Source organism: Mobula hypostoma, chromosome 5 (assembly GCF_963921235.1).
Source record: "Mobula hypostoma chromosome 5, sMobHyp1.1, whole genome shotgun sequence".
Classification (NCBI taxonomy): Eukaryota; Metazoa; Chordata; class Chondrichthyes; order Myliobatiformes; family Myliobatidae; genus Mobula; species Mobula hypostoma.
This window is the reverse complement of record NC_086101.1, coordinates 165,061,987-165,087,604: the sequence shown is the minus strand read 5'-3', so window position 1 is coordinate 165,087,604 and position 25,618 is coordinate 165,061,987. Positions and strand designations below refer to the sequence as shown.

Sequence of the window (25,618 nt, the reverse complement as noted above, 5' to 3'; positions counted from 1 at the left end):
CATCTGTTCTAAAGGGACATCCTTCTATTCTGAGGCTGTGTGCTCTAGTCCTAGACTCCTCCTTTATAGGAAACATCTTCAGCACATCCACTCCATCTAGGTCTTTCTATTTTTCAATAGGTTTCAATGAAATCTCACCTCCCACCTCATTTTTCTAAACTCCAATGAGTACCTGTGTTTGCCTGTAGTATCATTTTGGAGCTTTAAAGAGAAAATAGTGAGAATTGTTTTCTCTGATTCTAGCCCAATGATAACAACAGGAATTCTGCAGATGCTGGAAATTCAAGCAACACACATAAAAAGTTGGTGGTGAATGCAGCAGGCCAGGCAGCATCTCTAGGAAGAGGTGCAGTCGATGTTTCAGGCCGAGACCCTTTGTCAGGACTAACTGAAGGAAGAGTGAGTAAGGGATTTGAAAGTGGGAGGGGGAGGGGGAGGGGGAGATCCAAAATGATAGGAGAAGACAGGAGGGGGAGGGATAGAGCCAAGAGCTGGACAGGTGATTGGCAAAAGGGATACGAGAGGATCATGGGACAGGAGGTCCGGGAAGAAAGACAAGGGGGGGGGGGACCCAGAGGATGGGCAAGGGGTATATTCAGAGGGACAGAGGGAGAAAAAGGAGAGCGAGAGAAAGAATGTGTGTATAAAAATAAGTAACAGATGGGGTACGAGGGGGAGGTGGGGCATTAGCGGAAGTTAGAGAAGTCGATGTTCATGCCATCAGATTGGAGGCTACCCAGACGGAATATAAGGTGTTATTCCTCCAACCTGAGTGTGGCTTCATCTTTACAGTAGAGGAGGCCGTGGATAGACATGTCAGAATGGGAATGGGATGTGGAATTAAAATGTGTGGCCACTGGGAGATCCTGCTTTCTCTGGTGGACAGAGCGTAGGTGTTCAGCAAAGCGGTCTCCCAAGTCTGCGTTGGGTCTCGCCAATATATAAAAGGCCACATCGGGAGCACCGGATGCAGTATATCACCCCAGCCGACTCACAGGTAAAGTGTTGATGTCCAGTCCCTATATACTTCCATCCCCCATCAGGAAGGTCTCAAAGCTCTAGGCTTCTTTTTGGATTCCAGACCTAATCAGTTCCCCTCTACCACCACTCTGCTCCGTCTAGCGGAATTAGTCCTTACTCTTAATAATTTCTCCTTTGGCTCCCCCCACTTCCTCCGAACTAAAGGTGTAGCTATGGGCACCCGTATGGGTCCTAGCTATGCCTGCCTTTTTGTTGGCTTCGTGGAACAATCTATGTTCCGTGCCTATTCTGGTATCTGTCCCCCACTTTTTCTTCGCTACATCGATGACTGCATTGGCGCTGCTTCCTGCACGCATGCAGAGCTCGTTGACTTTATTAACTTTGCCTCCAACTTTCACCCTGCCCTCAAGTTTACCTGGTCCATTTTTGACACCTCCCTCCCCTTTCTAGATCTTTCTGTCTCTATCTCTGGAGACAGCTTATCCACTGATGTCTACTATAAGCCTACTGACTCTCACAGCTATCTGGACTATTCCTCTTCTCACCCTGTCTCTTGCAAAAACGCCATCCCCTTCTCGCAATTCCTCTGTCTCCGCCGCATCTGCTCTCAGGATGAGGCTTTTCATTCTAGGACGAGGGAGATGTCTTCCTTTTTTAAAGAAAGGGGCTTCCCTTCATCCGCTATCAACTCTGCTCTTAAACGCATCTCCCCCATTTCACGTACATCTGCTCTCACTCCATCCTCCTGCCACCCCACTAGGAATAGGGTTCCCCTGGTCCTCACCTACCACCCCACCAGCCTCCGGGTCCAACATATTATTCTCTGTAACTTCCGTCACCTCCAACGGGATCCCACCACTAAGCACATCTTTCCCTCCCCCCCACCCCCGCATTCTGCAGGGATCGCTCCCTACACGACTCCCTTGTCCATTCGTCCCCCCCATCCCTCCCCACTGATCTTCGTCCTGGCACTTATCCGTGTGAGCGGAACAAGTGCTACACATGCCCTTGCACTTCCTCCCTTACCACCATTCAGGGCCCCAAACAGTCCTTCCAGGTGAGGCAACACTTCACCTGTGAGTCGGCTGGGGTGATATACTGCGTCCGGTGCTCCCGATGTGGGCTTTTATATATTGGCGAGACCCGACGCAGACTGGGAGACTGCTTTGCTGAACACCTACGCTCTGTCCGCCGGAGAAAGCAGGATCTCCCAGTGGCCACACATTTTAATTCCACATCCCATTCCCATTCTGACATGTCCATCCACGGCCTCCTCTACTGTAAAGATGAAGCCACACTCAGGTTGGAGGAACAACACCTTATATTCCGTCTGGGTAGCCTCCAACCTGATGGCATGAACATCGACTTCTCTAACTTCCGCTAATGCCCCACCTCCCCCTCGTACCCCATCTGTTACTTATTTTTATACACACATTCTTTCTCTCACTCTCCTTTTTCTCCCTCTGTCCCTCTAAATATACCCCTTGCCCATCCTCTGGGTCCCCCCCCGCCCCTTGTCTTTCTTCCCGGACCTCCTGTCCCATGATCCTCTCGTATCCCTTTTGCCAATCACCTGTCCAGCTCTTGGCTCCATCCCTCCCCCTCCTGTCTTCTCCTATCATTTTGGATCTCCCCCTCCCCCTCCAACTTTCTAATCCCTTGTTCACTCTTCCTTCAGTTAGTCCTGACGAAGGGTCTCGGCCTGAAACGTTGACTGCACCTCTTCCTAGAAATGGTGCCTGGCCTGCTGCATTCACCAGCAACTTTGATGTGTGTTGCTAGCCCAATGATACCCTGATTTAGAGTGAGGCCGCATTGGGATTTACACTAATGCAATTTTGATGAACACTGGCAGCCAATTCAGCTTGTTCAAATTGTAGATGAGGCCCAGGTATAAAGATTGCCTGCTCTTCCTCCTGACTGTGGATACACTGGTTGCCTTGGTGGTTTTACCCAACAAGATCCAGTTTCCTGAGTTTGAAATCTTGTGTTTTTTTTTCCCCTGATGAACATGCAGTTGATTCCAGTTATGTGGTGCTCAATCATGACCAATACATTTTGGCCAAATTAAGTGGTTGCCCCAATTAATCAAAGTAAGTTTCATGGAAATAGTTAAAAGGGTATCAGAAAGATGAACTGAGTAACAAATTGTGTTTAAATGAGATGCAGAACAAATTAGAAAACTACAAATACTATTGCAGCACTATAAAACTGTTAGGTCCTAATGTTTATTGACGGAGGAATTAATCTGTGTCACATTCTTTTGACTGTAAGTGAACTAAATCAGCGCTGACACCTGGTTCAGATAATGCAACACACATCAAAGTTGCTGGTGAACGCAGCAGGCCAGGCAGCATCTCTAGGAAGAGGTGCAGTCGACGTTTCAGGCCGAGACGCTTCGTCAGGATTCGACCTGAAACGTCGACTGCACCTCTTCCTAGAGATGCTGCCTGGCCTGCTGCATTCACCAGCAACATTTATGTGTGTTGCTTGAATTTCCAGCATCTGCAGAATTCCTGTTGTTTGGTTCAGATAATGGGCTGTTTTCATACAATGCTTTCAATGGTTGCATCCTCAATCTTAACTTTTATTGTAACATTCAAGATGACTGTCAATGTGTTCAAATTCTTTGTAGTTTCTAACATATTGAAGTAGTGAAACCGTTTCATTTTCACTCCAAGCCATTGTTTGGCATTTGCAAGCCTGAATGCTTGAAACCACAGTGAGCAAAACACTTCTGAATTGTCTTGCTGCTTATTTCACACCCACTATGAGTGACACAAATCTCCGCTTTTTGAAACACACACAATTGACGCTATTTAAAAACTGCCTCCACTAAACTTGGTGTAGAGACTAACATCCACGTAAGTTCATGTGACTACGCTGGTTTAAAAGCTATTCGGCAAGTCTCCTGTCCCAATTAAGCAGCATAGTGCCCCAAATCCTAGTTATTTTCTCGATTAACCAGATTTCGCTGAAAATTGTAAGAAACATAGGCTAATATTAGATGGTGTCTGAACATCATTCAGGCAAAATATAGCTTCTACTTGATGTTCATAGTTAAAACTGTAATATATTTTACTGTTGCTTTTGCTCTTTATAGTTTGATTGTTGGCTTTTAATTATGTTGTGTTGCATCAATTATAAATGCCTCAAAATAGCTCTGAAAATATTTGTGGCTATTATAATTTGGCTGAATCTTTTTTCCAACCACAAAACGCATACAATTAAAGTTCTCAAGCAGATGTAATATTCCCTTAACCCCTTAAAGACAGTCACAGAACTTTTTGAGGTGGTAGAGATAGTATTGTGAGGAAGCAGAGATGAATCTTGAACTAACCCCAATATCTACACAAACTGGCATTCATTATTGATGGTAGATTTAAATGATAATGTTATTTCTTGGTGATAAGGTTAGCATTTAAAGTGAAATGGTGATTGCTTCACCTTGTTCAGGGAGAAAATCCTTAGCTTTAAAAGTAAACTGGTTCCCATTTAAGTAACAAGCAAAATGTCCCACCAAGCTATTAGTACACTTAATATTTCACAGGCATCTATCTCTATCCCTGAGGCCATTGTTTTCCAGAGATTGATAAATGATCTCTTCTCATTTATCTTTTTTCCCCATTTCATTTCAATCCAACTTCTAATCAGATTGGCTTTTTAAAGTAAGCTGAGTGACCTCAGCATACATCAGTGGTTGTTAAAAACTGGGCAAAGAAATGTCTTCAGATTTTCAGTCTTATTGAAGCTTGCTAATTGTGCACTCCTGCCCTTTTAGTTATTTGCTCACTGCTCTGGTTAAATAGCCCCTTATTTCGACTTAATCTTTGAGGCATTTTAAAAATCCCAGATCATGCCCCCTTCAATTGTCCATTGTCCAGTGAAAACAAATATTTCTCTGTGAGTCATCCTTCATAACTTGGAGCATTAGTTTAGGAATCATTCGTGCTCTTTTGTTGCCATACTCATGTCCTTTTGAAGGTGAGCATCTAAAGTTTCTGGCAGTAAAGGAAAATCATCTCAGTAATGTACATGACATCCTCTGGGCGTCTGCTTTACTAGCGATTATTTTATAAAGTGTAGGTCATTGCTGTTACAAAGGCCAAATGTGACCATTTCAAACAATATGACCATCTGTTAGCCTTTTTTCCCCTTGGTGCTGATGAGGTAATTGGTCTAACTGGATTGACCTAAGCATTTGAAGTTAACACTGCCTGGGGTGGGGGGGGGGGAGGAGTGGGAGTAGTAGCTAGAATGATGAAAACAAAGTCTTAAGAGATGTTGTAGTGTTGCATGCTGTTGGATTAGGGTGTAGAATATTTTTCTTGCAGTGTAACTTTCCTATACGTATAATTCTCAGCTGTCGTTCAGTTAATTTCTAGTAATTGTAGTGTAGATGATTCAGTTTTTTCTGTAGCAGGTGTCACACCACTTGGACCTGGCTATTTCATTGGTTAATTGTCATCAGTGGAATGTTGTTCTCTCTAGTCTTGAGTATGAGGAGACAATGATTGATTTTTCTTTCTTTGTTCTTGTAACACTTAATAAAATGGCTTTGACCACCAAGTTTATGCCTCATTCTTGTCTTCCAAAGACCCTCTGGATCATTTCACTAGATCCAACAATATTAAAATCCATCTTTCTTGCTTTGTCTCCTCCAAAATCTGTTGGAGACCCTCTGCAGTGAGTGCAAGTAGGAATCAAACATCTGAGTATAACCGGATGTTAAATGCAACTAATTCCCAAAGTTCTTCACTTGAAGCCTGAAGTTGGCCATGCCGTTTTGGGAGCTATCCAAAAAAATATGGAACAAAATACATCTTCTATTTATCTAGAAGCAAAAATCTGATGCTGGAAATATAAAACAAAAACAGAAAATGCTAGAATCAGTTAGCATGTCAGGTGGCATCAATGGAAAAAGAAAGTAAATATTTCCGGTCAATAATCTCTAATACATCATGTGAATGGCTTTCTTATTATTTCTGGCATTTCTAGTATCCATGTAGATAATTTCATCATAATGGTGCACTTTGAGGTGATACAAGGGGAGACAGTAAGAGAATGCAGAATGAAGTATCACAAATGTCAGGTACAAGGGATGTGCAGTGCAGGTAGACAACAAGATGCAAAGCCATAATGAAGTAGATTGTGAGGTCAGGAGTCCATCTTGTATTAGCGGACATTTCAAAGCACTTATTTCAGCAGGGTTGAAGTGGTCCTTGAGCCCGATTATACCTGCTTTTGTACCTTCTTCCCAATAGGGGGCAGAAGAGAGAATGTCTAGGGTGAGCAGGGTCCCTGATTGTGTTGCCTGCCTTACCAAGGCAGTGAGAACTGTAAGCGGAGTCCACGGAAGGGGAGGGGCTGATTTCCTTGATGTGCTGAGCTGTGTCCACAGCTCCAGCTTCCTGTGATCTCATGCAAAGCAGTTGCCGTTCTAAGCTTTGATGCATCTGGATGGGATGCTTTCTATGGTGCATCACTAAAGATTGAGGGTCAAAGGGATCATGAAGATTACTAAATGCTTGGTCAATACCTGACGTTTTAGGAGCATTTTAAAAATAGAACTGGAGATTTAGGAAGGAAATTCCACTGCCTATAACTTTAAAAAAAAGTTAACATTTCAGTATGTCTAAGAGGCTAGAAGTGAATGAATATATTTATCTTTGAGAGTTGTAAGGCTCAGAAAATTTCAGAGTGAAAGAGGAGTTGTCAAAAGGATTTGGAAAAAAGAGTGAAAAGCTTTAGTATTTGAGTTGCTTAACTAAGATCCAATGCAAGTTAGAAACCATAGAAACTACAGCACAGAAACAGGCCTTTTGGCCCTTCTTGGCTGTGCCGAACCATTTTCTGCCTAGTCCTACTGACGTGCACACAGACCATATCCCTCCATACACCTTCCATCCATGTATCTGTCCAATTTATTCTTAAATCTTAAAAAAGAACCTGCATTTACCACCTCATCTGGCAGCTCATTCCATACTCCCACCACCCTCTGTGTGAAGAAGCCCCCCCTAATGTTTCCTTTAAACTTTTCCCCCCTCACCCTTAACCCATGTCCTCTGGATTTTTTCTCCCCTTGCCTCAGTGGAAAAAGCCTGCTTACATTCACTCTATCTATACCCATCATAATTTTATATACCTCTATCAAATCTCCCCTCATTCTTTCTGCACAACACCTTACGTTGGTCTGTCATGAAATGGTGCCAGAAAGCTTGAAATAAGTAGCATGTTGAGGATGTAACTACCACATGGAGTCTATTGGGGCCATTCTGATGCTGGGAAGGAGCTCTGGGTTTGGACCATAGCAGGAAGAACTGGAGTTTGGGGCTATGTGGCGAGAAACAGGACCAATTACCATGGCAATTATTCCTTTAGTACCCACCAGGGAAATCAGTTACTCCTGACTGCAGTTATTGGGAACCGCACAGCATGGGCCTGCCTCTCCTTCATTGTTAAAAGTGACATGGCAACAATAATGATATCAATCGGGCCTTTGGTTTATTATTAGCTGCCATCTGCCTCCTATGTGAATCTCGGCCATTGTTTGGAACCTCTGTTTGAATAATTTAAAGGGATCTAACTCCAAGCCCCACATCTGTGGCGTGAGGGGTAGGTCAGGCTGTGAAACGAGTTTATTGTATCAGTGCAATAAATCGTGCTTGCATGCCATCGTAATGATTATTTTTGCTGCTATGGATATAGTTGTAACTATCCTTATCATAAGGCAAAGCTGAAGTTTTACTTTAATACCTAGGTAGGACTGTTGCACATTGATAAAGAGTGACCAGTGGAACATAAGTGCTAATTGTTAAGTGCTCCCAGTGAGTGCAGTTCCTTGGTGGTCTATTTTTATAATTTTATCATAATATGATGTATTTTACGCGATTTGGTAGTTTGCTGGTCACATTGAGTGATTCTTTAAGATACTGAAGGAAGGAATTGCATTAACTAAGAGACTAAGAGAATTCACAGCCAATGATCACAATCAAGTAATGTAGGGAACATAATACACAGAAAAAATGGTAATGAGCAAATCCATTTTGATCCTGGTATCTTCTCTCTTGTTAACGTCAACTATTTAGTCTTTTCCATAGGTGCTGCCTGACCTGAGTTCTTTCTGCATTTTTTGTGCATTGCTTTGGATTTCGAGTTTTATTTTGATGCTTGTTCGTTAGGGATAAAATTCAAATATCAGTACACACATGGTATCATTTACATACAGACCAAGAATCACAGTGTCATGCTCTGATTGTATAGTATCCTGGTGAAACAGCATTTGGAATTTGGTGTACAGGTCTGATCTCCGTACCCAAGGGAATGTTGTATATCCTTGTAATTTAGGGAGTGAACCAGAATGATGGTTCACTGTCGGGGGAGAGAAAAGTGACCTTGCACTTCAGAACAGTAATTGAAATAAAATTCATCTAGTGTTTGACAGGAAAGAGGACACCAAAACTGGTGGTATAGTGGAGAGTGAAGAAGGTTGTCTAAAGTTACTGATCAACTGTGAAAGTGAGTGGAGGAGTGGCAGATTGAATTTAACCCTATTGTGAAGTCTGATGTAATTTGTGAAGTTAAACCTAGGGCCCCAGGGAGTTTTGTTGAACTGAAAGATTTTGGGATTCAAATAAGTAGTCTCCTGTGAATGGGAATACAGATAGACAGAGTGGTGATGCTTGCCTTGTTTAACTATGGCATTAAATACAAGTTTGGGACATCATGCAACATTGTGCAAAATGTTGGTTAGACTGCACTTAGACTAATGTGTGTAATTCTGGTTGCCACATTATCGGTAGATGTAATTGAGCTGGTGAAAGTGCAGAATAGATTCATGAGGATGTTTCTGAGACTGGAGAGCTTAAGTTACAAAGGAAAGCTAAATAGGTTAGAACGGTTTTCCTTTGGAGTGAAGGAGGCTAAATGCTGAGTTAGACGAGGTTTATAAAATCATGAGGTAGATGAGCACAGTTTTTTCCCTCCCCCCCCCCCCCCGAAGGGATAAGGAAGTCCAAAATTAGAAGTTGAAGTTGAGAGCAGAGAGATTTAACTTGGACCTGAGGGGCAAGTTTTTCAAACAAAGATGGTGAGTGTAAGGCAGAAGCTGCCAGAGGAAGTGGTACGGACGAATACATTTACAATGTTTAAAAGACATTTGGTCATATTCTTGGGTAAGAATGGTTTAGGATGATGTGGATCAAAAATGGACAATCAGAAGTAGTTTACTAAGCATATTGGTCAGCCTGAATTGGCCTTTTCTGTGGTCTATAAACTCTATGGAATTGATATTTCACTGCCTACAGTGTCTAAAACAAGGAGTCAGTCTTCATAGAAGTGGTTGGCCATCTAGAACTGAGATGATGAAAAAACGTCTTCACCCAGATGCCTTTGAGGAGTAGAATGACCTACTGAATCTTTAAACAGTGCCTCTGACAGTGGAGCAGTCACACAGTAGTATATGGATTTTGTATGCGAGTCTGTGGAGAGGGACTTGAGGAATTGTCCTGATGAAGGGTCTCTGCCTGAAACATTGACCATGTATTCCATTCCATAGGTGCTGCCTGACCTGCTGAGTTCCTCAGCATTTTGTGTGTGTTGCTGTGGATTTTCAGCATCTGCAGAATTTCTTGTGTTGAGGGATGGTCTTGGATTTTGTTTCCCTACTTTAGTGACAGGGTTTGATGTATTTGAGAACATGCACCTTTGGGCAAAACAACAGTGCCTTCGATCCCAAGTACTGAAGATTTAAAGCTTAGCTTTATTTACCACATATTTATAGAAACATCATAACTTAGTGAAATGCTTTGTTTGCATCAACAACCCACACAGTCCGAGGAGGTGCTGGAGGCAGCCTGCAAGTGTGGCCATGCTTCTGGCACCAGCATAGCGTGCCTTAATTTACTAACTTTAACATCCACATGTCTTGAATGTGGGAGGAAACTGGAGAACAGAGTGAAAACCCACATGGTCGTGGGGCAAAACTTATAAACAGCACTGGGATTTGAATATACAACCACCAACTTTACCAATACTGAACCAAGCAAGGGCTTGGGTTAAATGTCTCAAATCAAAGCAATCAGTTCAAACCATAAAACGTACCTTGTGTTTGGTGTAAAAATAATTTCATATGTACTTGCAACCATAATTTCTGGTTATGAAAAGTTGAGAGTATTTTTCCAGGCCACACCTAAAAAAGATTTGAGAATGTCCACTCTGTGCTCCAGTATTGCTTCAGAATTGCATAGACAACACTTTTTAAATGCTTTGCGCCACAGCATTTTCTAAGCTGGAGCTTGTACACTTCAGAATATGTTGCTTTGGAACAGTACCCTTACAGCATATGGTGTGTGGTGAAAATCTGTGTATCTGGCCCAAGGCAACCAAGCTGTCTGCAGATTCCTGGAGAAATTAATTATACAGCATTTCAGTGACCTGTTTCCTGAGATTCCATGGAAAGAGTGTATGTAAAGAAACTATACTTCCAATTGCTTCTGTAACTAAAGTTGAATAGAATGCACTAGATATTCAACTGTTATTTTTACAGTACTAGAGAAAACTATCCTTGACAAATGAATTTTAAAGAGATTATATTGAACCTACATCCTAATATTGAGCTTGGTTGAAATCTCTCTTTCTTTGGCAACTCCCAGCTGTGTTTGCTTTGTAGCGTGATCAGACTCTTGAAACGCTCCAGTCCGTACTGTGATATGGGAATAGATTAGCCTAGCCAACAGAGGAAAAACCTTCAGGGATATGTTTAAGGCCTCCTGAGGAAAAAGGACAGCATCCCTCTGGCTCTTGGAAACCCCCGGCCCATTTAACTTTGAATGCATCTGTATTGCTGCCTCAACAATTCTGGGGCAGCATGGTAGCGTGGTGGTTAGCAATGTTCTTTGCAGCACCTGCTGTAAGATCAGGGTTTGATTACCACCGCAGTTTGTAAGGAGTTTGTACGTTCTTCCTGTGACTGCATGGGTTTCCTTTTAGGTGCTCCCATTCCGAAAATGTATGGTTAGGGGAAGTGTATCGACACTTGCAGGGTGCTCAGCGCAATCCTGGCTGATTTGATTGATGTACATGGCACAAATGTTTCTCGTAAACTTTGATTTTATACAACCTGAAGACAATACTCTTAAGAACATGGGGTACGGCAGTGCTGCTCCATCAGAGAGCTGCTTGTTGATCGGAGGGGCCAGCTGGGATATTGGAGGAGCTGGTTTGGATTCAGAGGTGCAGACCTGGCTGTAGATTGTGCTGCTGCCCACTACTCAGAAGCACCTGAGTCAGTGCAGTATGACCGTGGGAGATTGTCTTGGACTTGCGATCGCAAGACTCTGTAGGACAGTAATAATGTAAGCTGCTACAGGCCTGTTACCCTTGTCTGGTGGACATGGGAGCTGTGTAGCCTCAGTTGTAGTGAGAACTGGCCTCAAGCCTCAGTCTTGCTTGATGTCGCCGACCTAGTGAGAGACGTGGAAGCACCACACCATGGTTGAGCTCTGCTGGAGCCTACCCTCTCTCATTGGTGTTGCCCTCCCGGGTTCGAGCGATGGAATGACAGGCTGGATTACATGCATCTTTTCACTACTGGGAGACTGTTCCATCAATGTGTCAGGATGCTGTTTGTTGGCAGTCGCGCAGTGTTTAACATAGTCCTGATCGATAAGCTACAGAACTTGGGCCTCTGTGCCTCTGTGCCTCCCTCCGCAATTGGATCCTCTAGTTCCTAGCTGGAAGACCACAATCTATGCAGACTGGTGATAATATCTCTTCCTTGCTGATGATCAGCTTTGGCGCACCTTGGGTATGTGCTTAGCCGACTGCCCTACTCTCTCTATACCCGTGACTGTGTGGCTAGGTGTAGCTCAGATGTCATCTATAAATTTGCTGATGATGCAACTATTGTTGGTAGAATCTCAGATGGAGATGAGGGGGCGTAGAGGAGTGAGATATACCAGCTAGTGGAATGGTGTCACAGCAACAATCTTGCACTCAATGTCAGTAAGACTGAAAGAGCTGATTGTGGACTTCAGGAAGGGTAAGATGAGGAAACACAAACATTTCTCATAGAGGGATCAGAAGCGGAGAGAGTGAGCAATTTAAAATTCCTGGGTGTCAATATCTCTGAGGATCTAACCTGGCCCCAACATATTGATGGAGCTATAAAGATGGCAAGTCAGTGGCTATACTTCATTAGGAGTTTGAGGAGATTTCGTTTGTCACCCAAAACAATCAAACTTCTATTGACGTAGCGTGGAGAGCATTCTGACAGGCTGCATCACTGTCTGGTATTGGGGGGCGGGGGGGTTGGCTTCTGTGCAGGACTGAAAGAAGCTACAGAAAGTTGTAAAATTAGCAACTCTAACTTGGGTACTGCAGAGGTATCTAAGACATCTTCAAGGAGCGGTGTCTCAGAAAGGTGGTGTCTTTTATTAAGGACCCCCATCACCCAGGACATGCCCTCTTCTCACTGTTACCATCAGGAAGGAGGTACATAAGCCTGAAGGCACACACTCAGTGATTCAGGAACAACTTGTTCCTGTCTGCCGTATGATTCCTAAATGGACATTGAACCCATGAACACTACCTCACTTTTTAAAAAAAATATTTTTTTCTGTTCTGCACTATTTTTAATCTTAACTATTTAATATACATATATACTTAAATTAATTTACTTATTTATTTCCTTTCTATATTATCATGTGTTGCATTCTACTGCTGCTCCCAAGTTAACAAATTTCACAACTCATGCTGGTGAATAAACTTGATTCTGATAGACTGTTGCTCAGGGTCTTGAATTATACATGGTTTTTTTTGGAGTAAATATGCTTCTTTGCTCACTAATTAGATTATGTTACTCGCTTTTTAAAAAATGTTTGCTTGCCATTTGCACCGTGGCCCCAGAGGAACGCTGTCTCGTTCAGCTGTGTCTATGTATGGTTTCAATGATGATTAAACTTGATTTGATTTCACTATGTTGTATATGTGACACACAAAGCTAATCTTTATCTTTCCCCGCAGAAACACGTTCCACGTTTTAATGACTGCTGGATTTTTGAAATCCCTATGCATTTATTACAGGATTATGCATTAATGATGTTTTAGACTTCCCAATAATTTTGCAGCAGTTACACTTACTGTAAACCAGAGCATTACTTCATTGTCAGCTGAGTGTTAAAACAAAAGCCAGCTCATCAGTAGAGCAGACTTGGGTTTCATTGTTTTGCAAGTTGGAAAATGAGTTCGCAAAAAAATTCTAAACCACTACTTAATTTAAAGCATAGGTTTGCCTTTATCTGGTTGGAAGCAGCCTATTGGGAAGCGGCTGTAATGGTTAGATTACACAGGCTAGTGTCATCTTCTGCTCTCTGTACCCTTGCACTTCCCCTCCCCCACTGTGATTAGTTCTCTTGAGCGGGAAAACTGTCAGCTACAGGCGGAACCTCTGGAGCTCCATGCCGAGTGTGTGCCTGTATGTCTTGTTCTGGCTGTGCTTGTAGGGAGAGATGGGGGATTGACGCCAAAAAAAATCAGTGATTCAATCTGAAACTCTTACAACCCTTCTAAAAACACAAACACGAGGAATTCTGCAGATGCTGGAAATTCAGCCAACACACATCAAAGTTGCTGGTGAACGCAGCAGGCCAGGCAGCATCTCTAGGAAGAAGTACAGTGGACGTTTCAGGTCGAGACCCTTCGTCAGGACTAACTGAAAGAAGAGCTAGTAAGAGATTTGAAAGTGGGAGGGGATAGGAGAATGATAGGAGAAGACAGAAGGAGGAGGGATGGAGCCAAGAGCTGGACAGGTGATTGGCAAAAGGGATATGAGAGGATCATGGGACAGGAGGCCCAGGGAGAAGGAAAAGGGGGAGGGGGGAACCCAGATGATGGGCAAGGTGTATAGTCAGAGGGACTGTAAAGATGAAGCCACACTCAGATTGGAGGAACAACACCTTATTCTGTCTGGGTAGCCTCCAACCTGATGGCATGAACATTGACCTCTCAAACTTCCGCTAATGCCCCACCTCCCCCTTGTACCCCATCTGTTATTTATTTATATACACACATTCTTTCTGTCTCCTTTTTGTCCCTCTGACTATACCCCTTGCCCATCCTCTGGGTTTTTCCCCCCATCCCCCTTTTCCTTCTCCCTGGGCCTCCTGTCCCATGATCCTCTCATATCCCTTTTGCCAATCACCTGTCCAGCTCTTGGCTCCATCCCTCCCCCTCCTGTCTTCTCCTATCATTTTGGATCTCCCTTTCCCCCTCCCACTTTCAAATCTCTCACTAGCTCTTCTTTCAGTTAGTCCTGACGAAGGGTCTCGGCCCGAAACGTCGACTGTGCCTCTTCCTAGAGATGCTGCCTGGCCTGCTGCATTCACCAGCAGCTTTGATGTGTGTTGCTTACAACCCTTTTGTTGTTTTGGCCATTCATGCGTGATAACTAGATTAGAATCTGCTCATCCACTGTCTCTTATTACACAGCAGTTTTGTGCAGTGGGCTGATGCCCCTTGTTTTCCTGTACAAATCTAGCCGCCCTTTGATTGCCACATTTACAAAGACTCAATTAAGAGTTAGTTTAAAACCCAACATGTTTGTTAATTAAACTTGATTGTTTGTCAAACTTTACTCTTGTATAACTTTAAAAAATTGACCATTTATTTACAATACACACCCAAGCAATTAGTTCTGAGAAAGAACTGACACTGGTGTCTACTAAGTTCAGCCTGTTACTTCTATCAGTCAATGATTTAGTCAGTAATGGAGACCATTGTAATGTTAGCTGATTCTTCGGAGTCATTCACCAATGTGGAATTTTCCAGACTCCAGATGTAGGCAAATGCATTCATCAATAAATGTTTAATTGACCAGTAATTTGTTGGCTGTTTGGGAGATTAAGCTCCATGGCTGATGCCATAGAAAGGAAAGCATTTATTGTATATTTAACTCATGTTGTCATGGCAATGAAGTTCTGCTGGTATTGGAAACTGGTCTCTGTCTGAAATCTACTTAACTGGCACGCGTCGGCCAGTTGGATAACAAGTGGATATTTGTGCTTGTATCTGTCTTGGAATGAATGCATTACTTTGATTTATTGGACGGGACAAGTGTGTGAATTTTAATTGCAAGCCTGTTGATCTGAAATGTCACTTTAAGATTTCTCATTGTTCTTTCTTAATTTAAATGTAATGTATGCCTGATTTGTTCAATAATCACCCCATCTTTTTTCTGTTCCACCCAGGCCGTTGGCTCACTAATGTTTTCAAAGACATTCTCAGTGACTTGCAAGCAAACTCCATTTTCTAATAAGGAGAGGAAGGAGGTGAGTGGAGGAATTGGCTTGATCTCTACTAACCGCAGATATTCAGATTCTGACCTCGCACATCACTGACAACAGGGTTAATGTTTAATGTTTTCCTACCTTGTGCTGGGTTATACTGGCTCTCCTGCGTGACTAATGCAAGGTAAGGTTCCAGTGGGGGAGTGCCATCAAAAAGTTTATTTGACTGTTGCTTCAGTGCTTAGAGGTCCATTCGAGTGGGGCAATCAAAAGTTGGAATCCCATCTCATTGTTTATATCCCCTCCCTCATTATTGTTTTGTAGACACTGGTGCAATGTTTAGTGTGTGCACTATACCTTATCTGTAGGTCAATATAAAACTTCTACCTGACCACCTATCAGCTTACCTCCCCTTCTGCCCTTGCTGATGTGGTGGAGAGGAGAGTGAAGCCTGCTGATCCCCTTGCAGGTGTCTGCTGTTTGGGAGGGACACAGTTTATTGTTGGCTGGATACATCAATAAACCTGTCTTCACATTGATGGAGGACATGCTAGCCATTATTTATTGGGGGTGAGGACTTTCTAGTCAGTTTGAATGTTTAATCATCTTCTAAAATAAACTCTTTAAAATTAATAAAGAAGTTTTACTGGATAGGTGTAATAAAAAAAGTGATTAAGTCATAAGGAAGCAACCATGAATTGGTATAAAACTCTAATTGGATTTTAATCAGTTTGAAATTAAATCCTCCTCAGCGCCTTCAGTAAGTGTTTTTTAAAATCTTGGTGCTTTTTTACCTTTTGGTTCCCCATGTGATTATTAGATCTTTGTCGTTGGAACGTCTAACATTTATTCAAATTCTCCAATCAGTTGCTAAATTTTTTTTTGGCAGTAGTTATTAGAAGAGCTGGATCTTGTGTCAATGCATCTCAATAAGTTTAATTCTGGAAGAGTTAGACTTGGTACCGAATGTAAAAAGTGAATATTGGAATCAGAAGTTTAATTGGCAGAGATGTCTTAGTAACAAACCAGCTGGAGAATATGAAAGCAACTTTCACTCAGTGGTTGGAGTGTGGAGGTTACACCTAGAGGAAGTAACTATGGTGAACAGAGTTGATGTATTTGTGGAAGGAACAATCAATATTCTGCTATGTCTGAGTTAAAATGGGGGAAGATCCATCTGGAAGGTAAGTGCCATCATACAGTTACCGTGGTGATTGTTCTGTTGTTGTGCTGTTGCTGCATATCACTCCATCCAGCTTGATGTCCTTTCACTGATCTGTGGGCCCAACTACATGACTGAGCAAGTCACAACTGTTTCTTCCCATTGCTCTCTGATTTGGCAGGAGTCATTAATTTACTAGGGTTGCATCATGAACAAAGCACCATCAGTTGAACCCAACACTTGGTGTTCTCTCAGGACAAAAATACTTCATTAAGTGAAGTGTATATGGAGCATAATGAATGAAACTCTGAGCTCAGCCTTTTGCACTCGATAAAAATGTGATTTTTAAAAATATTTAGAACAATGGCAGCAGATATTTAGTGGTTATTAGTGGGATAGATAAATGAAAAGATAAATGATTGGCTTTATTTATCACATACACATCAAAACATACAGTGAAATGCATTCTTTACATCAAGTCAGCAAGTTTCAATCATGCCACGTTGTCCTAAGTGTTGCTGGGACTGGAGGCATAAGTTATAAAGAGAGGGCTGGTTAGGCAGGGACTGCTTTCCCTGGAATGAGGAAGACTGAGTTGTTGCCCAGTAGGGGTTTATAAAATGAGGGGGCTACTCGTGCACTGCGCTCTTGAGGCCACACCAGAATGTGTAGAGGGAGAGGGAGTTTAAGAGAAACGAGTGGGCACAGGCAGCACTTTTTGCGCACCACAGTTCCCAAAGAGACATAGAATTGCGCACAATTTGGCAATTGGCAAGGACAAGTAGAGGTTAGGTTTAAGCAGAGCAGCAGTTGCTGGACTTGGGGAGTTGATGCTTTGGCTCAAGGCTCTGGCAAGGACAGCTGGAGGCTGTAGGTAGATTTTTTTCCCCTTAATATTCTTTCCTTCAATTGATTTTTCTTTCTTTACTATTGCACATTTTGAGCAGTGGGAATGCCAGGCAGGATAGTGAAATGCTCCTCTTGCAGGATGTGAGAAGGCGGGGAGACCTCTAGTGTCTTTGACAACTACACCTGGGAGAAGTGCATCCAGCTGATCTTCTAAGAGACCACGTTAAGACTATAACGCCATCATTGCTGATCTATTTTCACTTTCAACCTCATTCTTTTGCCTTCTCTCCGTCACATTTCACACCCTGACTAATCAGGAACCTATCAACTCTGCCTTAATTACACACAATGACCTGGCCTCCACAGCTGCCTGTGCCAACAAATTCCACAGATTCACCACCCTCTGGCTAAATAAATTCTTCCTCATCTTCATTATAAATGAACTTCTTTCTATTCTGAGCCTGTGTCTCTAGTCCTAGACTCGCCCAGTATAGAAAACATTCTCTCCATGTTCACTTTATCTAGTCCTTTTAATATTTGGTAGGTTTCAATGAGATCTCCCCCCTCCCTGTTCTTCTAAATTGCAGTGAATACGGGCCTAGAGCCATCAAGTGTTCCTTGTATAATAACCTTTTCATTCCCGGAATCATTCTCGTGAATCTGCTCTGAACCCTCTCCGATGTCAGCACATCCTTTCTTAAATAAGGTGCCTGAAATTGCTCACAGTCCTCCAAGTGAAGCCTCACCAGTGCTTTATAAAGCTTCAACATTGCATTCTTATTTTTATATTCTAATCCTCCCAAAATGAATGTTAACAATGCATTTAACTTCCTTAGCCTGCAAGTCCCTTTGCACCTTGGAGTTTTGAATTCTCTGCCTGTTTAGAGCCTAGTCTACACTTTAGGTCCTTCTACCAGACCTTCTAGGTGGTCCTTAGAGTGGGTTACGTGGTTGGCACAACATTGTGGGCCGAAGGGCCTGCAATGTGCTGTAAATTTCTGTGTTCTGTGTACCAAAGCCCATGACCATACACTTTGACACTGTACTCCATCTGCTACTTCTTTGCCCACTCTCCTAATCTGTCCAAGTCCTTCGGCAGCCTCTCTGCTTCCTCAACACCATCTGCCCCTTCACATATCTTCATGTCATCCACAAAGCCATTAATTCTGTAATCCAAATCATTGACATACAATGGGAAAAGAATCGCTCCCAACACAGATCCCTTTGGAACACCACTTGGCACCGGCAGCCGAGCGGAAAAGGTTCCCTTTTATTCCCACTCCTTGCCTCCTGCCAATCAGCCAATGCTCCATTCATGCTAGAGCCTTTCCTGTAATACCGCAGGCTCTTGTTAAGCAGTCTCATGTGTGCAGCAGCGTGCCAAAGGCCTTCTGAAAATCCAAGTGCACAACATCCATCAATTCTCCTTTATCTGACATGCTTGTTATTTCCTCATAGAATTCTAATATCTTTGTCAGGCAACTTAATGAAACCATTGCTGACTTTGGCCTATTTTATCATGTACCTCCATGTGCTCTGAAATCTTGTGCTTAACAAATAGACCCTAACATCTTCCCAACCACTGAGGTCAGGCTAACAGGCCTATAATTTCCTTGCTTCTGTGCCTCTTCTTTCTTGAAGGGCAGGGTGACATCTGCAACTTCCAGACCCCTGGAACCTTGCCAGAATATAGTGTTTATTTTCCGGAATCTTGGGGTGTCGTCCATCTGGTCCAGGTGACTTCTCTACCTTCAGACTTTTTAACTTCCCAAGCACCATGCTAGTAATAGCAGTTGTGCTCAATTCTGCCCCCGACACTCTTTAAACTTCTGGCAAACTGCTTGTGTCTTCCACAGTGAAAATGGATGAAATATCTATTTAGTTCATCTCCCATTTCCTTGCCCCAATTACTACCTCTCCAGTGTCATTCTCCAGCAGTCTGATAACTATTCTCACCTCTCTTTTCCTCTTTATATCTGAGAAAAATGCTTGGTATCGGTGATATTATTGGCTACTTTACCTTAAGGAGTTGGAGCTGGAACTGGATGAACTCCTGATCATTTGGGAGGCTGAGTGGTTGACAGACTGGACATACAACAAGGTAATTACACCCTAGGTGCAGGACACAGGAAACTCGGTGACCACCAGGAGGGGGAAAGGGGATAGGCAGCCAGTGCAGAGTATCGCAGTGGCCATTCCCTTCAACTACAGGTATATTGCTTTAGATATTGTTTTTTTTTTTAGGGGGGGTGATCTAACAGAGAAAAGCCACAGAAGCTGGGTCTCTGGCTCTGTTCCTCAGAAAGGAAAGGGGGAGGGAATAGAAGTGAGCTGTAGTGATAGGGAATTCATTAGGTGGTGGAACAGAAAGTTGGTTCTGTGGATGAGAACAAGATTCCCGGACAGTTCGTTGTACCTCAGGTGCCAGGGTCAGGAACATCTCAGATCGAGCTAACAGCATTCTTAAGTTGAAGGTTGAACAACCAGAGGTCATTCTCCATATTGGTACCAGTGACATGAGTAGGATGAGTGAAGAGGTCCTGCAAAGTGAGTTCAGGAAGAGGGGTGTGAAGTTAAAGGACAGGACCTCCAGAGTTGTGATCTCAGGACTGCCACCCATGATTTATGCTAATGAAGCCAGAAATGGGAAGATCATACAGCTTAACACATGGCTAAGCAGTTGGAGTAGGAGGCAGGGCTTCAGATTTTTGGAGCATTGGGCTCTCTATGAGGGGAGGTGGGACTTGTATACAAGGTCAGTTTGCAGCTGAACTGGAGGGCTGGAGGGGATCTAATATCCTAGCAGGAAGGCTTGCTAGTGCTGCACAGGGGTGGGGAAAATTAAAGTTGCAGGGGGATGGGAACCAGAGAAGATAATGGAGTCATTGTGGAGGAAGATATTATTAAGCCTACATACAAAGTCAGGGATTGAAAAGTTGAGCATCATGGGACTAACATTTTGAGCTGTGCATATTTCAGTGTAAGGAGTATTTTAGGAAAGATGTATGAGCTTAGGGCGTGGATCAGCACATGGAATTATGATGACGTAGCCATTGGTGAGACTTGGATGCAGAAGGACTGCCAGTGGTTTACAGTTCCTTTGTTTTAGATGTGATAGAGAGGAAGGGATTAAAGGGGGAGAGATGAAGGTTCTAATCAGGGCAAATGACACGGCAGTTCTCAGTCAAGACAGACTGGAGAACTTGTCTAATGAGGCATTATGAGTAGATCTGAGGAATAAGGAGGATATGACCATGTTAAGGGGGCTATAGAGCACCCAACAGTCTGGAATTTAGAGGATCAAATTTGAAGAGGGATCGCAGACTGTTGCAGGAAACAAGTCTATGATGGTAGATGATTTTACTTTTTCACGTATTGTTTGGGACTCCCATAATGTAATATAGGGCTGGATGGGAAAGAATTTGTCAAATGTGTTCAGGAAAGTTTCCTTATTCATTACATAGAAGTCCCAGCTAGAGTGAGTGTGATACTAGATCTCCTTTTAGGGAATGAGATAGGGCAGGTGACAGAACACATTGTATCTAGTAATCATAATGCCACTAGTTTCAATGTAATTATGGAAATGGATAGGACTAATCCTCAGATTGAGATTCTAAATTGGAGAAAGGCCAGTTTTGATGGTATCAGAAATGATCTGGCAAGTGTGGATTGAGACAGTTTGTTTTCTGGAGAAGGTGTTGCTGGTGAGTGGGAGGCACTGAGAAGTGAAATTTTGAGAGTACAAGTTAAAATGCTCCTGTCAGAATAAAAGCCGAAGAGAACAGGTATAGGGAACTTTGGTTTTCAAGAGATGTTGATGTTCCGGTTAAGAAAAATCATGTGGCAGGTATAGGCAGACAGGAACAAATGAAGTATTTGAGTATAAGAAATGCAAGGGACTCTTAAAAAGGAAATTAGAAGGGCTAAAAGAAGGTATAAGATTGCTTTGGTAGACAAGGTGAAGGAAAATCCTAAGGACTTCTACAGATATGTTAACAGCAAAAGGCTTGCACGGGACAAAATTGGTCCTCTGGAAGATCGGAATTGTAGTCCATGTGTGAAGCCAAAAGAGATGGGGGAAGATCTAATAGATTTTTTTTTTGCGTCTGTATTTACTCGGGAGATGGACACCGAATCTGTCGATGTGAAGCAGCGAAGTCATAGACCCTAGAGATTACAGAGGAGGACATGTTTAAGAAAGGCTGTAAGAATAAGCTGAGAAATTATAGGCTGGTGAGACTGACATCATTAGGGGGAAAGTTATTGGAAGGTAATCTAAGGCAGCAGCTATACTTTATTAGGAGTTTGAAGAGATTTGACATGTCAACAAATACACTCAAAAACTTCTATAGTTGTACCGTGGAGAGCATTCTGACAGGCTGCATCACTGTCTGGTATAGAGGGGCTACTGCACAGGACCGAATGAAGCTGCAGAACGTTGTAAATCTAGTCAGCTCTATCTTGGGTACTAGCTTACAAAGACCCAGGACATCTTTAGGGAGCGGTGTCTCAGAGAGGCAGCGTCCATTATTAAGGAAGAGGTACAGTCGACATTTCAGGCCGAGACCCTTCATCAGGACGAAGGGTCTCAGCCCAAAATGTCGACTGTACCTCTTCCTGGAGGTGCTGCCTGGCCTGCTGCGTTCAACAGCAACTTTGATGTGTGTGGCTTGAATTTCCAGCACCTGCAGATTTCTTCATGTTTGCGTCCATTATTAAGGACCTCCAGGGCATGCCCTTTTCTCACTGTTACCATCAGGTAGGAGGTACAGAAGCCTGAAGGCACACACTCAGCAATTCAGGAACAGCCTCTTCCCCTCTGCCATCCGACTCCTAAATGGATATTGAATCTTTGGACACTACCTCACTTTTGAAAAAAAATACAGTAGTTCTGTTTTTTAATCTATTCAAAATAATTGATTTACTTGTTTAGTTATTTTTTATTTTATTTATTTTTTTTCTCTGCTAGATTATGTACTGTATTGAGCTGCTGCTGCTAAGTTAACAAATTTCACGACACATGCCAGTGATAATAAATCTGATTCTGATAAGGTACCAGATATAAGTATTCGGATAGACATGGATTAATTAGGGATAGTCAGCATGGTTTTGTGCATAGTATGTTGCGTCTCTCCAATCTTGTGGAGTTTCTTTGAGGAAGTTATCAGGAAAGTTGAAGGCAAGGCAGTAGATGTGGTCTTCATGAGCTTTAGCAAGACCTTTGATAAGGTCCCACATGGGAGGTTGTTCGAGAAGATTCAGTTGTTTGGCATTCAAGATGGGGTAGTAAATTGGGTTAAACATAGAGTTTGCGGACGAAGCCAGGGAGTGGTTGTAGATGCTTGCCTCTCTGACTGGAGGCCTGTGATTAGTGTGTGCAATAGAATTGGTGCTGGGTCTGTTGTTCTGTCATCTGTATCAACAGTCTGGATGATGTGGTGGACTGGATTAGCAAATCTGTAGATCACAACAAAATTGGGTGTGTAGTGGACAGCAAGGAAGTCAATCAAAGTTTGCAGTATGATCTGGAAAAATGGGCTTAAAAATGGCAGATGGAATTGAATCCCAAGAAGTGTGAGGTGTTTGTATTTTGGGAGGATCAACTAGGGTAGATCTTACACGGTTGAGCGGTAGGACACTGAGGTGTGTGGTAGGACAGAGGAATCTGGGAATACAGATCCATAATTCATTGTAAGTGGCATCACAGGTAGATAAGGTCTTTAGCACATTGGCCTTCATCAATCAGTGCATTGGGTACAGGAGTTAGGATCTTGTGTTGAAATTGTGCAAGATGTTTGAGGCCTAATTTGGAGTATTGTTTGTAGTTTTGGTCACCCTCCTGAAGGAAAGATGTAAATAAGATTGGAAGAGTACAACGAAAATTTTCAAGGATGTTGCTGGGACTTTGAGGACCTGAGTTACAAGAAAATGTTGAATAGGTTAGGAACTTTGTTCCCTGGAGTTGTAGATGACTGATGGGAGACTTGATAGAAGTGCACAATAACGTCTATAGAGGCATGTAGAGAATAGAAATCCTGCAGCAAGTAACTTGCCTCCTAACTCCCTAAAGCCTGATCACTATCCCACAAGGCTCAAGCGAGGAATGTGATGGGCTACTTCCTGCTTGTCTGGATGAGTGTTCAACAATTCTCAGGAAGCTCATCACTATTCGGGACATTCACAGCCAGCTTGATAGGCTCTCCGTCCACAACCATTCACGGTCCATCACCAGTGCACCGTGGCAGCAGTCTGCAACTTCTCGATGCACTGCAGCATCTCACTGAGACTGGGTTTAACAGCATGGCCTCTACCGGCTAGAAGAACGAGGGCAACAAACGCATGGAAACATTGCCAGTGATGGGTGTTCAATTTCTTGCCTCTCCTTATGACTGCCTTGGTTTCCTCCATGGGCTCGTGTTTCCACCCTCATTCCAAAGCTGTCCGTGTTAAGGTTAGTGATTGTGGGCATGCTATGTTGGTGTTGGAAGCATGGTCACACTTGTAGGCTGCACTCAGCACATCCTCAGACTGTGTGGTAGTTGATGTAAACAATGCATTTCACTGTGTGTGTGTGTGTATACATACACATACACACACACACACACACACACACACACACACATATATATGTTTCAGGTCAATGACTTTTCATCAAAAAGCAATCTTGTAATCTTCAAAAAGCCACACACCATCCTGGCAGGGAAATATTGTAGTTCCTTCACTAGCGCTGGGTCAAAATCCTGGAGCTCCCACTCTAACAGCATTGTGTGTATACCTACATGTCATGGACAGCAGTGGTTCTAGAAGGCAGCTAGCTTACTGGAATGGGAAAAGAATGCTTGCTCAGCCTGTGATGTCTGTGTCCTTTGAACGAGTAAAATAATTCTCAAATTGCATTCACTTCTAAAATAGGAAATGGTATGCTTATAATCCTGATACTTGAAGTGATTTTATTATTTGTTCATGGGTTATTGTTGGCAATGCTGTTACTTTTTTGCCTATCTTATGCCAAACTGAGAAGGAAGTTGAGAATTGGCCTCATTGTTGTGTCTGGAGTCACATGGGGGCCAGAATGGGCAAGGACATCTTTTCCTAAAGGATATTAGTGACTCAAATAGTTGTGAGCAATAATTTGTAATTCCAGTTTCAATTTTATAAACTGAAAGCTTTGAAATGTTCCCTATTAAGTCAATCTGAGGCAGAAGTACACATCAGACTCAAGTTAAATTTTAATTATCGTGTGGAATTAAATTCTCCTTTGTCCTTTGAAAGTAGATGTTGAGATATTGGTATCTTTGCATTTGGATGCCCTTGCACTTTAGTGAATTAGTTCTTTATGCTTGGAATGTTTCGCTTTTTTCAGATTGTCTAATCGGCTACTAATTTTTTTGGCAGTGATTATAAGAGAGCTGTATTTTATGTCCGTGCATCTCAATATATTTAAGGGTGTGTGTGTGTGTGTGTTCATTGAATGCAGTTTTGTCTTTGGGGCTTCTCTTGAAGCTAGGAAGAGAGAAGTTGATATTCTGATGTGTAACTACCCATGGGAGGAAAACCTTGCACTTTCTTTAAGATGACTGCAGCTTCCAGCCTGTGCCGAAAGTCATTCTATGTGGCATAACATTTAACAATAGTTCAGAAAGGGCAACAACGTGCAGTTCCACTGGAGTTATCGCCATACAGGTTGTGGCAGGAAAGTGCTACTATAACTCCCTATAACAGCAGCCAATGGCTTTCAGATAATGTTATAATTAGTGTGCTAACAACTTTGTTATTAACAATGACTGATCAAGGCCTAGGATGTTTTCAGTTATTTGCCAGCAGAACTTCCCACTGATATATGTGAAACAATAGTGAATATTTTTACAAGAAAAGTACAAAAGCCTGTCACTGTAAACATTTTGATATTGTTTCTGGCTTTCACATTCACAGATTAACACAATGCATTATTTATGAAAACAGAGTATTGTTATATGTAAGCTCTCTTTTTCCCTTTCCTGGATGCACTTTATAACCCCCAGTGTAACTTATCACAGGCATGACAATTTAGTTCACGGGCAACTCTTTGAATGCCTTAGTAAACAATCTGTCAGACACCGATGTCTTGTGCAGTCAAGTGCCCTGGTAGTTAAAAAATTTAAGTTAACCTTAATATTTTTAGTGATCTGTTAATGGGTAATAAGACTTTCTGCTATCAGTGGTTAGAACTTTGAAATGTATATGGTAATTTCAGTATTTATCAGTACCATCAAACAGTACAATTGAATATGAATTCTGGAGATAATCTGGTCAAGAGTTTCTTGTGGGAGAGAAATAGGAATGTTTCAGGTCAATGACTTTT

General features: G+C 42.5%; 1 protein-coding gene across 3 annotated transcripts in view; it reads left to right on the top strand.

Annotated features, from left to right (window-relative positions):
* lhfpl2b (LHFPL tetraspan subfamily member 2b) overlaps window positions 1-25,618 on the top strand; it is a 205,663-nt gene that overhangs the window by 21,442 nt on the left and 158,603 nt on the right. For 2 of the 3 annotated variants that reach the window (XM_063049313.1, XM_063049315.1), the window contains exon 3: window positions 15,228-15,308. The exons of the other annotated variant lie outside the window; for it this stretch is intronic. The gene's annotated coding sequence lies outside the window, so the exon portion shown is untranslated. The remainder of the gene's footprint in view (window positions 1-15,227; window positions 15,309-25,618) is intronic. 3 annotated transcript variants of the gene reach the window in all.